Source organism: Musca autumnalis, unplaced genomic scaffold (assembly GCF_047663935.1).
Source record: "Musca autumnalis isolate F117 unplaced genomic scaffold, ASM4766393v1 scaffold_3, whole genome shotgun sequence".
NCBI lineage: Eukaryota > Metazoa > Arthropoda > Insecta > Diptera > Muscidae > Musca > Musca autumnalis.
In genome coordinates, this window is record NW_027411866.1 from 212091704 (window position 1) to 212105767 (window position 14064).

Below are 14064 nucleotides of genomic sequence, written 5' to 3' on the forward strand. Positions count from 1 at the left end.
AAAAATTTTTGTCGGACCAAACCATTTCGGGGGGGGCCCGGGCCCCCCGTGCCCCCCCCCTGCGTACGTCCCTGAAGAGGTACGCATCTATACTGATAATTTTTTTTCAGTAATTTCGGTGGGATATTGACGTCACATCTTTTACAATTACGAAAATCGGGATCTACCGTTCTATAGGGGCTATATCGAAACGTAAACCTATACCGACGAAATTCACTCGGGAAGGATTTTACTTCCAACGTAGACTAAATACCAAATATCACCTAATTCGGGAGGTACCGTTCTATGGGGGTTATATGAAGGGTAAAGTTGAATAACCCTAACAAAGACTAAATACCAAATTTCAGCCATTTTAAAAGAATATTGAGGCCACCTCCTTCAAAATACCGAAGGCGTGGACCCATACCAACTGAATTCTGGGGGAAGTTGTATTCCTCCAACGACGACTCTAAACTAAATTTCAGCTAGTTCGGTGTGATAATGAAGCTAAAACCTTCAAAATACCGAAAATCGGGTGGTACCATACTATCGACCCTATATGAAAACGTAGACCGATAAAGCCCATTTGAAATAGCAAACATCCTAGGAGTAATATAAAATTTTATATCGAATTATGATTTCAACAGACGGACGGACAGACAGACCGGCATAGTTAAATCGACTTAGAATTTTACCCTGATAAAGAATATATATACTTTATAGCGCCCCCGATGAATATTTCGGTGTGTTACAAACGGAATGACAAATTTAATTATACATTCCATATTATGGTGAAAGGTATAACAAGTAAAAAACTATCACCCAGCTTTGCCAACAGAGATTTACCCTCAGCTTATGTGAATTGAAATTTTCATCTACGGTCAGATCGATTGTATTTAGGGTATTTTCATATTTTTTTTTTTTTTTTAGCCCTTTTTGGATATCTTAACTTGCCGACAAAAATTTGAATTAGGAGTAAAGTTCAATATTGTTGAGGAGGAAGGAATTGACTGACATAATCCATTATGGAAGTGAATCTTGTTTTGGGAGTCATACCTTTTCGATAGATATCGCACCCACTAGTCATTTCAGGGGGTCATCGTATAACTTTTGGACCAGTATGTCAGGAAGCTCGGGGCCGACTATGTGATACCCTACACCACTATCCCTGTGCATAAGCTTTTGACTGGTAAAATTCAAAATATAGAAATTGGGATAGCTTAGCGTCTTTGCTCTGAATGTCTTCATTAATACAGATCAATTTTGTTGAAATGCATTTAAGGTGACGTAGGGGATGGAAGATACCAGGCAACGGTCCTGATCGGTTTTAACATGGCAAAGCCCAGGATTTATCTTGGTCCCTCTTTCATCCCAAGTGGACACTGACCTCCCCGTGGTGTCACCTGGGGAACTGCCTTTAACATCCGTTAAAGGTAGTGAGCTAACATGTGCCGCGCGTTCAGCCATAAGAACGTTAAAAACTTGGGGTTGGGCGTCGGGTTAGTAACCCTGCCCTAGAAAAAACAGCCTACTATGAAAAAACGAAAGAAAAGAAAAACAAACCCCTCTAAAGTTGACGAACCCCGCTAACGTTTTAAGGACCATGATCTGCGAATCTGTACCTGGAATGTTCGCACTCTTTATAGAGAAGGTGCAGTCTTCGCATTGGCAGACGTACTTGAAAAGTACAAGGCCGATATTACTGCCATACAGGAAATACGATGGATTGGGAAAGGCGTCGCAACAACACCTAAAGGTGACGCACTGTATTATAGCTGCCATGACGTAAAGCATGAGTTTGGTTGTGGATTCGTTGTTAGTCGGAGACTAAAACATCTGGTATCCAGCCTCACTCCAGTGAATGAAAGACTTGCTGCAATTCGGATAAAAGCTAAATTCTTCAACATCAGCTTTATTTGCACTCATGCTCCCACTGAAGAAAAGGACGAACAGACCAAAGATATATTTTACGAGCGCTTAGAAGAAACATATGACCGTTGGCCCGCCCATGACATTAAAATCATTCTAGGCGATTTTAATGCCAAAATTGGAAAAGAGAATATCTTTGACCCAACAGTCGGGAAATTCAGTTTCCACAGTGAAACATCTGACAATGGTATGAGACTGATAGTCTTTGCAGCTTCAAAAACATAGTAGTTAGCAGTACCAGATTTAATCATCTCGATATTCATAAGGGCACCTGAATGTCTACAGATCAAAAAACAAGAAACCAAATTGATCATGTTGTGATAGATGGAAGACATTCATCGAGCGTGTTGGATGTACGATCGTTCCGAGGCGCAAACATTGATTCGGACCACTACCTTGTTGCAGCAAAGGTACGCACCCGCTTAAACGTAGCAAACAAAGTATGAACAGACACAAAACGAAAGTTAGACATCGGTAAGCTACAATCTCAACAGATAGCCACAGCATATTCCACTCAACTAGCCCAATTGCTTAATCAAAGCACTCCTCATCCCGATAACATATCAGCGCAATGGCAAAGCATTGCCCACTCCATGCAAACAGCCGCAAAATCCATACTTGGATACCAGAGACCTCCACCAAGGAATTCATGGTATGATGAGGAGTGTCGTGCTGCCACCGAAGAGAAAAATGCGGCATATAGGGCTATTTTACAATCCGTAGCAACGCGTAGCGCACGAGAGAGATACAGGGAGAAAAGGAGAGAGGAGAAACGTCTTTTCCGCAGGAAAAAGAGAGAGATGGAAAAGCGGGAGTGTGAAAAAATTCGAGATGTACAGGAGCCAGAATGAAGTCCGAAAATTCTACCAAAGAGTCAAGCATCAAACTGATGGCTTTGGTACAGGCACATCCTCCTGTAGAGACCAGCAAGGTAATTTGGTAACTGATATAGATAGTGTACTCAAGATATGGAAAGAACATTTTTCAAATCTGTTGGTATCCAATAGCAGCGAAGATGACGAAGATACCACAGTCCCAATCCCAGAAGATGGTATTGAATGTATACCACCCGACCAAGATGATGTAAAGACAACAATAAATCGGCTGAAGAATAATAAGACAGCAAGAGCCGCGGGCTTACCAGCCGAACCGTTCAAAACCGGAGGCGACACGCTGATAAGGTGTATTCATCTGCTAGTTAGCACCATCTGGCAGGAAGAACGAGTACCCGACGATTGGAACCTGAGTATCCTGCTCCCCGTCCACGAGAAGGGAGATAAGACTATGCTCTAACTATAGGGGCATAAGTCTACTCCCTATTGCCTACAAGATCGTGTCAGGGATATTGTGCGAACGACTAAAGCCTATGGTCAACGAGATAATTGGACCATACCAATGCGACTTTAGACCTGGCAAGTCCACCATTGACCAGATATTTACCATGTGGCAAATCCTGGAGAAGACCCAAGATATGCAGATCGACACCTACCACCTTTTTGTCGATTATAAAGCAGCCTTTGACAGCCCGCTGCGTTCCAAGGTATTCCAAGCCATGTCTGAATTTGGCATCCCCCCAAAGCTCATCCGGCTTTGTAAAATGACTTTAACTGACACGAGGTCCTCAGTTAAAATAGGAAAGAACCTCTCCGAAGAGTTTGGTACCAAAAGAGGTTTCAGACAAGGAGACAGCCTTTCGTGTGACCCCTTCAACATCCCGCTAGAAAAGGTTATACGAGAGGCAAACGTCAAAAGAAGTGGCACAATCTACACCAACAGTCACATGTTACTTGCTTATGCTGATGATATAGACATCATGGGCCGATCATTAAAAGAAGTAACTGATACCTTTATAAAGGTCGAAGGAGAATCTGCTAAGGTGGGTCTGGCGGTAAACGGTGAGAAGACCAAGTTGATGGTGTCGACGCGCAATGCGTCCATTGAGATCGGACCAACTGTTGAAGTTGGTTCCTATAATTTTGAGGTAGTAAAGGACTTCGTATGCCTCGGCACCTCCGTAAACACAACAAACGACATAAGTTGTGAAATAAAAAGAAGAATTGTATTGGCCAACAGATGCTACTTTGGTTTAAGTAAGCAGTTTATAAACAAAGCCACATCTCGTCAAACAAAAATAACGCTCTACAAAACACTGATACTACCCGTGCTGATGTATGGCTCCGAAGCCTGGGTACTTGCGCAAGCAGACATGGCAGTGCTTGGTGTGTTTGAGAGAAAAATTCTTGACGGTGAATATCGACGTCGCATGAACGACGAGCTGTATCTGCTATACAACGACATCAATATTAGTTAAACGTATCGAGATGCAGCGATTGCGTTGGCTAGGCCATATTATAAGAATGAGCGATGATGAACCCGCTAAAAAGGCGTATGAATACATGCCACATGGCGGTGCAGGCAGAATTGGCAGGCCAAGGAATAGATGGCGCAAACAAGTGGATGATGAGATGAAAAGGCGCGGTATTCCAGAGTGCAAAGCAACAAATAGAGAGGAATGGAGATCTCTTCTTAGTTCGGCCTATAGAACAAATGTTCTGTAATGGGCCAGCTAAGTAAGTAAGTAAGTGCATCGTCAGTACAACTGCAATCAAAAAATGGAAAAGTGGGATATACGCCAACCATCCATAGCTTTCTTTCTATGTGAGACTAGAGCTGGCAAACTATCGATCGTCCGACTATAGTTTTGATTGCTGTCGTAAAACAAAAATTACGTCGACCACCAAAACAAGTCATTTGAGACACTTCTGAGTCTGATATAAACGAAGCTTTACGTCAGTGATCAAAACGATAGTTCGACTATCGATGGTTTGCCAGCTCCATGTGAGACCCCCATCAACCACCAAAGTTTCGTGAGGACCCGATCAAAATTCCGACCTGTAGTGTAATTGCAGGAAAAATGGAAAAAGGGATGCATTACCGACCATTAGGATATCTCTGTTGTTTGACCACCTATGACAACCTACTTCACATCGCTGTAATGGTAATATTTTCTACTTTGCTTGTAAGGTTTTGTTTCGATATACCTCTTACAGAAGAGAGATATTCACTTTGAAATAAAACGTTGGCCTTTTCTCCAAATAAGTTCTTTTTTACATTCCGACCTCTGAATAATATCCGACCATTACCAAAATCAACTGTTTTTTTTCCACTGTGGGACCCCCATTAACACCCAAAATTTCGTGACGATTCCGTCAAAATTGCGACGTGTGCGCGTGATTTCAAAAAAAATAAAAACTGGGATGTATTACCGACCATTGCGATATCTCCGTTAATTGGCATCCTATGCCAACTTACAGTCCCCGGCATAATAATTACATTAGTCTTAAAAGACCTGTAATTATTGACAGCATTCATTAAACGAGATGTTAACAGCTTAGGGTTTTCCTTTGACCTCTCAGCTAAATAAAAACAAGTGAGCAAAGGCTAGGGACGGGGCCGACCATGTGATACCCTACACCACTACCCTTGTGCATAAGCTTTTCACTGGTAAACATTTTTTTTAAGTAATATAATCCTACTACCATTAAAAATAATATGACTCTTTCACTCTGGGACTCCCATAAGCAACCAAAATTTCGTGACCATCCGATCAAAATTGCGAACTGCAGCGTGATTGCAAAAAATGAAAGAATTGGATGCATTACCGACTATTGTGGCATCTCTCTTGTTTGACCGCCTACGCCAACCTACTTTACACCAATGTAATGGTAGTATTTTCTTCTTCCATTGACAGGCTTTGCCGTTGGAATGTCCGTACAAGAAGCCGATATATTCACAAAGAATAAAACTCTGAATTTGTCTCCACATGAGTTTTTCCCAATTTTCCCCCTGTGGGGCCCCAATCAACCCCCAAAATTTCGTGACTATCCGATCAAAATTCCAACCTGTAGCGTGATTACAAAAAATGAAAAAAAAAAATTGGATATATTACTGACTTTTGCGATATCTCGGTTGTTTGCCCACTTACGCCAACATACTTTGCATCAATATAAAGGAAATTTTTTCTTCATCCATTGGCGGGCTTTTGAAATACTCCTACCAGAAGCGGAGATAATTGCATAAGAACACAAGTTGACTTTTCTCCACATAAGCTTTTTGCTTATTCCGACTCCTGAATATTATCCGACCATCACTAAACTTACCAAAAAATTCAAGACGATCCGATCAAAATTGCGACCTGTAGCCTGATTACAAAATAATCGGAAAATGGGATGCATTACCGACCATTGCGATATCTCTGCTGTTTGACCACCTACAACAGCCTACTTTACATCGCTGTAAAGGTGATATCTTCTACTTTCCTTGCCAGGTTTTGCTTTTGATATACCTCTTAAAGAAAAAGAGCTAGTGGCTTTGAAATAAAATGTTGACCTTTTCTCCAACTAAGTTTTTGCCCATTCCGACCCCTGAATATTATCGGACCATCATCAAAATTAATAGCCTTCTTCCTCTGTGGAACCCCATTAACTCCAAAAATTTCGTGACGATCCAATCAAAATTGCAAACTGTAGCACGTTTTTGAAAAAAATTTAAAAATAGGATGTATTACCGACTATTGCTATATCTCCGTTATTTGGACACCTACGCCAACCTACTTTGCAACACTGTAATTATGGCATTTTTGCTTTCATAGTCAGACTTTGCTTCAGGAAAGTCCAACCAAACCTGTGATATTCGTCATTATTATTAAAATCGCAAAAATGAGAAGTTGTGTTCTATTAGCGGCTATTGTTATATCTTCGTTGTTTGACCACCTACACCAACCAGCGTTACATCGTTCAAATGTGATATTTTCGTTTTTTTATTAGCAGGTTTTGTTTTTATTAGCAGGTTTTATAGAAGCAGAGATATTAGCTTTGAAATAAAATGTTGACTTTTTTTCCGATTAAGCTTTGTACCCATTCCGACCCCTGAATATTATCCGACCATCACCAAAATCAATATGCTTCTTCCCCTCCGGGACCCTCATCAACACCCACAAATTTGCTGACGATCCGATCAAAATTGCGACCTGTAGCGTAATTACAAAGTTTAGATGGAAAGACGGACGGACACACATAGCCAGATCGACTCAGCTCGTCGATACATTTATTTTGGTATATACATATATCTATGGATCTACGACCATTATTTCGATGCGTTTCAAACTTTTTGGCCAAAACCAAATTATAATACCCTCCCCACACAGTGGTGTAGGGTATAAAAATTTCACTAAAATGGTATGCACGATATCCCTTGAACGGGGCAAGCAAATTTATCCAAACGTTGGATCTCCTAATATTTTTTCCAAATTTAATTTAACTTCTAAAATGGCCGATATCGATCTTCTCTTTATGTTAGCTCCCCCAAAAAAGTTCAACAATTGTGTCGATCTGTCCGTAGATGAAAGTCTTAATTCACATATGCTGAGGGCATATCTCTGTCGGCGCGTAAAGTATCGTTATAACGCATATGTCAAACACATTAGGTATTGAAAATATCGGCTACTATTACTCTACATGTCCACAAAAATATAATTTACAATTCCTCTCCTCAGATATTACGGTATTTGTAGGCAAATGTTGGGTGACGTAGGGGATGGTAGATACCAAGAAACATGGCAAAGCCCAGGATTTATCTTGGTCCCACTTTCATCTCAAGTGGACACTGACCTCCCCGTGGTGTGACCTGGGGAACTGCCTTTAACACCCGTTAAAGGTAGTGAGCTAACATGTGCCGCGCGTTCACCCATAAGAACGTTAAAAACTTGGGTTTGTAACCCTCCCCTAGAAAAAACAGCCTACTATGAAAAAACGAAAGAAAAGAAAAACAAATCCCTCAAAAATTGACGACCCCCGCAAACGTTTTAAGGACCATGATCTGCGAATCTGCACCTGGAATGTTCACACTCTTTATAGAGAAGGTGCAGTTTACGCATTGACAGATATACTTGAAAAGTACAAGGCCGATATTACTGCCATACAGGAAATACGATGGAACGGGAAAGGCGTCACAACAACACCTAAAGGTGACGCACTGTATTATATCTGACATGACACAAAGCAAGAATTTGGCTGCGGATTTGTAGTTGGTCGGAGGTTAAAACATCTGGTCTCCAGCTTCACCGCAGTGAATGAAAGACTCGCAGCAATTCGATTAAAAGCGAAATTCTTCAACATCAGCTTTATTTGCGCTCATGCAACCACTGAAGACAAGGACGAACAAACCAAAGATATATTTTACGAGCGCTTAGAAGAAACTTATGACCGTTGCCCTGCCCATGACATTAAAATTATACTAAGCAATTTGAATGCCAAAATTGGAAAGGAGAATATCTTTGGCCCAACAGTCGGAAATTCAGTCTCCATGGTGAAACATCTGACAATGATATGAGGCTGATAGACTTTGCAGCTGCAAAAACATGGTAGTTAGCAGTACCAGATTTAAGCATCTCGATATTCATAAGGGCACCTGGCTATCGCCAGAGAAAGAAATCAAATTGATCACGTTGTGATAGATGGAAGACAAGCATCAAGCGTGTTGCAGCAAAGGTACGTACCAGATTAAACGTAGCAAACAAAGTGCGAACAGACCCAACACGGAAGTTGGACATCGGTCAACGGCCACTCAACTGACCCAACTGCTTAATCAAAGCACTCCTCGTCCCGATAACATTGTCCACTCCATGCAAATAGCCGCAAATTCAGTACTTGGATACCAGAGACCTCCACCAAGGAATCTATGGTATGACCAGGAGTATCGCGCTGCTAACGAAGAGAAAAATGCGGCATATAGGGCTACTTTACAATCAGTAGCTACGCGTTGCGCACGGGAGAGGTATCGTGAGAAAAGGAGAGAGGAGAAACGTCTTTTCCGCAGGAAAAAAGAGAGAGATCGAAAAGCGGGAGTGTGAACAAATCGATATGTACAGGAGACAGAATGAAGTCCGAAAGTTCTACCAAAGAGTGAAACATCAAACTGATGGCTTTGGACCTGGCACATCCTCCTGTAGAGACCAGCAAGGTAATCTGGTAATTGTTGCAGATAGTGTGCTAAGGATACGGAAAGAGCATTTTTCCAAACTGTTGGTATCCAATAGTTGCGAAGTCGACGAAGATACCACAGATCCAATACCAGAAGATGGTATTGAATGTATACCACCAGGTCAAAATGAGGTAAAGACAGCTATAAACCGGCTGAAGAATAATGAGGCAGCAGGAGCTGATGGCCTACAAGCCAAGCTGTTTAAAACCGGACGCGACACGCTGATAAGGTGTATGCATCAGCTAGTTAGCTCCATCTGGCAGGAAGAACGCGTACCCGACGATTGGAACCTGAGCATCATGTGACCCGTCCATAAGAAAGAAGATAAGACTTTATGGTCCAACTATAGGGGCATACGTCTTCTCCCTACCACCTACAAGATAGAGTCAGGTATATTGTGCGAACGACTAAAGCCCATGGTCAACGAAATATTTGGACCATACCAATGCGGCTTTAGACCTGGCAAGTCCACCATTGAACAGATATTTACCCTGCGGCAAATCCTGGAGAAGACCCAAGAGATGCAGATCGACACATACCACCTTTTTGTCGCTTATAAAGCAGCCTTCGACAGCCCGCTACGTTCAAAGGTATTCCAAGCAAAGTCTGAATTTCGTATCCCCGCAAAGCTCATTCGGCTTTGTAAAATGACTCTAACTGACACAAAATCTTCAGTTAAAATAGGAAAGAACCTCTCCGAAGAGTTTTGTACCAAAAGAGGTTTCAGGCAAGGAGACAGCCTTTCGTGTGATCTTTTCAACATCCTGTTAGAAAAGGTTATACGAGAGGCAAACGTCAAAAGAACTGGCACAATCTATACCAATAACCACATGTTACTTCTTATGCTGATGATATAGACATCATGGGATGATCATTAAAAGAAGTAACCGATACCTTTTTGAAGGTCGAAGGAGAATCTGCTAAAGTGGGTCTGGCGGTAAACGACGAGAAGACCAAGCTGATGGTGTCGACGCGCAATGCTCCTATTGAGATCGGAACAACTGTTGAAGTTGGTTCCTATAATTGTGAAGTAGTAAAAGACTTTGTATACCTCGGCACCGCCGTAAACACAACAAACGACATCAGTTGTGAAATAAAAAGAAGAATAGTATTGGCCAACAGATGCTACTTTGGCTTAAGTATGCACTTTAAAAACAAAGCCACAACTCGTCAAACAAAAATAACGCTTTACAAAACACTGATACTACCCGCGCTGATGTATGGTTCCGAAGCCTGGGTACTTGCGCAAGCAGATAAGGCAGTGCTTGTCGTGTTTGAGAGAAAAATTCGTCGAAAGATCTACGTATCGATCTGCGTTGACGGTGAATATCGACGTCGTATGAAGCACAAGCTGTATGTGCTACACAACGACATCAATATTGTTAAACGTATAGAGATACAGCGATTGCGTTGGCTAGGCCATATGAGGCGTTCAGAGCACACTTCGACTAACTCCATAAAACAAAAAGTTGAGAAAAGCAATGATGAAGTGTATATTGTTTTTTAAAATGCCCCTGATAATATGGATTCAAATATATAATGTAGAATGCATAATAGGAGGTATAGCTTTCATCTAACGGTATATAAAATAAAATAAATAAATAGACAACAAACAATCGTTAGTAATGTTGTGGTAATAGTGGAGTTAATCGAAGTGTGCACTGAAAAAAGTATTAAAGTTAGGGCTTGAATTTTTTCCGCAAGGAAAATTGTCTAATAATAATATTGACTTATTTGTGTTTCAACCAGAGATGCTCTGCTTTTTTAGGTTTTCGACGGCCACAAAGTTGTAAACGTCAAAAACATCATATACCAGTAGAAAACGTATAAAAAGTAGTAAAGGTCATAAACCTCAAAAATGTTACTTATCAAGACATTTTTTACTTCAAACTAATTGCAAAAACTTGTTTTTATATGAAAATGCATAATAAAAAACTCAAATGTTAATTTTCATAATTTTTTTAAATAACTGAAATAATTGAACAATAAATTGGATGACGCGCGCCATCTACCGTACAATCTGCACACTTCCACTACTTTACGCGTGTTGCATCTGCCTACAAAGTGATTTTGTTTATTTTGTCGAAAACCTTGTTTTGGCTATGTTTACGACGTTTCGGACGTATGTAATATACGTCAAAAATGTATGTCATATACGTCATAATTTCCTAAAGACCATCTATGGATCCAATAAAAGCCCAAAGAGCATTGAATGTAAAAATGTACACGTTGCGAGCAAAGCTACATTTGAATGTGGAGATAATCGAAGTGTGCACTGAAAAAAATTGCACATTATTCAGTGGTCAAAAAAAACTTGTTATTTTAAGGTGCTCATCTTTATTATTCAGGAAAGATATAATAATCAAAAATAGATATGGCTATATCAAAGGCTTTGACACTAAAATGCACTGAGCGGCTCATATAATAAGAACGAGCGATGATGAACCGCTAAAAAGGCGTATAAATTCGAGACACATGGCGGTGCATGCAGAATTGGCAAGCCAATGAAAAGATGGCGCAAACAAGTGGATGAAGAGATGACAAGGCGCGGTATTCCAAAATGCGGAGCACGAAACGGATAGAATTGGAGATCTTTTCTTAGTTCGGTCTATGGAACAAATGTTCTGTAATGGGCCAGCTAAGCAAGTAAGTAAGAAGACAAATGTTTGTTGGTTCTATTTAGATGAACCGGTGTATATTATATAGAATATGTCAACAAATCTCGAATTCTGAAAGGGTGAAACTCGGATTCATCAATTGTAAAATATTTTCGGGTTTTACATTATATGTGTTATATGTGATATATGATGGCCAATTTAGTGAGAAACAAAAGGTTATGGCATTTTGATTATGTTGTGCGGCTCCAAAGGTTATTTTCAGTTATATATCTGCTTATAGTGAATTCAAAAGTTTGTCAAAAAACTTATATAGAAAAATGTTCAAATGACTTTGTGCGTGAGCTTTTTTTGAATCGTATGTTTTTTTATCTTCCTTATAATTAGGATTTTTTCTAGTCTTAGGTAAAAACCCACCAAAACATGATACAGGGATAAGAGGTTATAAAAAAATTATAACCCTAATGCAATTTAGGTAACGTAATGCATTCTTATAATTTGTGTGTGGAGAAAGGGTGCTCAAATTCACATTTTAAATGCATATCATTAAAGTTATAAAGTTGAAAAAATATTTTTGAATGTTGTCACATTACCACCTACGCAGCAGATGTACTACATATCTTCTCTTCGACGTTATTGCGGTCGCAAATAAGGTAATTAATTGACACAACAGATAATTATAACGAAATGACAGTACATGCAGATTATCGATTCATTTGCATATCAATGAACTCAGAATTGTAATTAACTTAAAACAAGTAAACAAGTAGAAGAACAACGGAATGAGTTATATAATAATTTTAAAGTATATTGGAATGTAAAAATATATGATAATGTTCTTACCCCCTTATATTGAAATATCCTAACAGATCATCAAAATATGAATAAAACTGTGTGTCATTTTTCGGGTCATAGTTTATTAACCATATTCTGATACTGCAGCGTGATAGAAGACCAAAAATAAGAAGACACGTGTCTCGCCGTTTTTTCCCATCTCATTAACTTTCGCGGTTATGGACCCCCAAGGACCTGAGGCCTTGATTTTAAAAGGGATCATTTTGTCAGGCTCATATCTTCTAAACCGCTAAGAATTTACTCGTGGAAGCAAAGTTGTAGATCTCGTCTTAATGTGTTTTATGTTGTGAACACATAAAATCCATCGAACCTCATCCAAATCGCCAAGGTCAACTTTCCCTTATAATTTTTTCTCGGATTTTAGTCTACAGATATCAAACCGATCAAAGTTGAAGCAAACAGTCAACAACAAAAATTGAGCTTAGATCTCTTTAAACATGAACATGAAAGAATGATCTAAAATAATCGAATTTTGAACTTTGAAATCTGTGGACCAGATTCGGAGAAAAAGAAAAAAGTATAAAAATCGAATACTTTAAAAAGTTTATTTGCTATTTTCACCATTAAGGACTGTTCATAGATAGTTCGTATGATCCGGAATGTTGTTTAGTGATATCTTTGCTGCATTATGGTGGTTGATTTTTTTCTTGAATTTTGGGGGTCCATAACCGTGAAAGTTGATGAGATAGGGAGAAACGGCGAGACACGTGTCTTCTTATTTTTGGTCTTCTATCACGCTGCGGTGTCAGAATATGGTTAATTACACTGGTCAACAGGAATTTTGTTTCAACCGAAATTGCAGTTGTTTCTAGATGAAATCGGCGAGTTATTTTCAAATTCGGTCGCGGTTTTTCTCCATCATCCATGATGATTTTTAGGTTATGGTCGAATCATGGGCGGTATGAACTTTATATTATATATTTGAATACTGGACTATATAGTAGACACCCTAAGCATATACGCATTGCCATATGAAGATCCTATGACTTCCCCCGATGACGTAATTATAGCTTAAAGTACTCAAAATAAGCAATTTTTACAAGGTCCGTCGTATATTTTCTATATTTTTTTGATATATACTCACCATAACTATTTCAAAAACGATTTGTATCGAGCGTACAACATCTCCTTAATATATTAATGTCGAAAAACCCACAAAAAATATTTGTTTGTATCCGAAAATAACGAAAGTCTGGGTTAAACTCGTAAAAACCGATTTTGAGCTATATCTCAAAAACAAGAGCTGATGGAGAAAAACCGGCACCGGATTTGAAAATAACTCGTCGATTTCATCTATAAACAACTGCAACTTCGTCTGAAACATTCAAATTTTTCAATTTTGTTGAGCAGTGTTATTTTCGTGTTACATAGTGTAATCGGATATATTACTTACTTACTTAGTTGGCCCATTACAGAACATTTGTTCCATAGACCGAACTAAGAAAAGATCTCCATTCCTCTCTGTTTTTCGCTTGACTTTTTGGAATACCGCGCCTTTTCATTTCTTCATCCACTTGTATGCTCCATCGAAGCTTAGGCCTGCCGATTCTGCGTGCACCGCCATGTGGCATGTATTCATACGCCTTTTTAGCGGGTTCATCATCGCTCATTCTCATGATATGGCCTAGCCAACGCAATCGTTGCA